At 56.3% G+C, this 1,544-nt stretch overlaps 1 long non-coding RNA gene across 1 annotated transcript; it reads left to right on the top strand.

Moving 5' to 3' along the window:
* The first annotated feature begins 673 nt into the window (after positions 1-673).
* Positions 674-1,517, top strand: LOC107199284. The gene is made up of 3 exons (XR_001519193.2): positions 674-755; positions 1,108-1,324; positions 1,433-1,517. It is a non-coding gene; the product is annotated as an uncharacterized LOC107199284 (long non-coding RNA).
* Positions 1,518-1,544: the final 27 nt, after the last annotated feature.

Genomic DNA, 1,544 nt, shown 5'->3' on the forward strand with positions numbered 1-1,544 from the left:
GAAAATGGGGAGGGAAAATGGGGGGAAAAGGGAAGAGAAAATGAGAGGGAAAATGGGGGGAAAAAGGGAAGAGAAAATGAGAGGGGAAATGGGGGGAAATCTGGAGGAAAAGGTGGGTAAGAGGAGAGAGAGAAGAGGGGAAATGGGAGAGAAATCAGTGGGAAAATAGGTGAGGAAATGGGGGGGGAAATGTGGCAGGAAAGCCTGGAGGAGGTGACAACAAACTGAACAAAAGGAGATGGGAAAGGGAGCGGAAAAGAGGGAGGAGGATGTGCTGGAAGAAGGGACACGCTGGGGGTGAAAAGGGGACAAAAATTAGGGGAAAGAGTGGATGGGAAATGGTGGGGAGATGTGAGGGGGAAAGGTGGGGAAATGTGAGGGGAAAAGGTGGAAAAACGTGAGGGGAAAAGGTGGAAAAACATCAGGGGAAAAGTGGGGAAATGTGAGGGGAAAAGGTGGGGAAATGTGAGGGGAAAAGTGGGGAAATAAAAAATAAATTGTGTGAAAACGTGAGGGGGGAATGGCAGGAAAACATGAAGGGGAAGGGTGGGAAAAATCAGGGGGAAAATAAAGAAAAAAACAGGAGAACATGAGGGAGAAAGGGAGGGAAAACGTGAGGGGAAAAGAGCGGGAAAACGTGAGGGGAAAAGGGCGGGAAAACGTGAGGGGAAAAGAGCGGGAAAACGTGAGGGGAAAAGAGCGGGAAAACGTGAGGGAGCGGAAAGGAGAGGAGCTGCCAGAGCTGCAGAAAGAAGGTGAGGGGGAATGGGGGATGAAAAGGGACAAAGTGTAAGGACACAAGGCAGGGAAGTGTAAAAAGGGGACTGGAAAGAAGGTGCTGGTGACAGAAAATGGGGGCAAGAGGGGAAAACTGGAGAGGGAAAGGAGGGACGGAGATGGGAGGGACAGAGGTGGAAGGATCTGGAAGGAGGAGGTGACAGAAATGGGGGGAAGCGGGAGGAAAAGAGGAGGAGGAGGGAGGAAATGGTGAAACGCGACAGAAAAATGCAGGGTTGAGGGTGGGAAAAGGGGAATGAAGAGGATGATGAGGCGACAGGAGGGGACAAACCAGGGCCCACCATCATCGTCCCCACCGTGTCCCTCCAGGCTGCAGTGATGGATCCACGCAGTGAGGGGCCCTACGGCCGAGACCGCCTGAGACCACCGTGTGTCCCCAAGTCCCCCTGGCCCAGGGACAAGGTGGTCCTGGGGGTCCCCAGGAGACGCAGCGTCCCCGTGTCCTGCCCGGTTCTCCCCTCAGGTCCCCCCAGGGGGATCCCACGCGTGGAGGTGCTGCTGAGGCAGGTCCACAGATCGCAGAAAGGTGAGTGTGAGGACCCCCGTGTGTCCCCCCCATCACCCCCCCGCCACGTTCCCCGTGTCCCCACGGTGTCCCCACACGTCTGTCTGTCTGTCCCACCACATCCCGCAGTCCTGCAGACCACGGTGGAGGAGCTGGTGAAGGCACAGGACTGCAGTGAGGGGTTGTGCCAGCACCTGGAGCAGCGTGAGTCAGCTGGGGGGACACTGAGAGGGCTGGGGAC

This window comes from Parus major, unplaced genomic scaffold (genome assembly GCF_001522545.3).
Source record: "Parus major isolate Abel unplaced genomic scaffold, Parus_major1.1 Scaffold549, whole genome shotgun sequence".
NCBI classification, from domain to species: Eukaryota; Metazoa; Chordata; class Aves; order Passeriformes; family Paridae; genus Parus; species Parus major.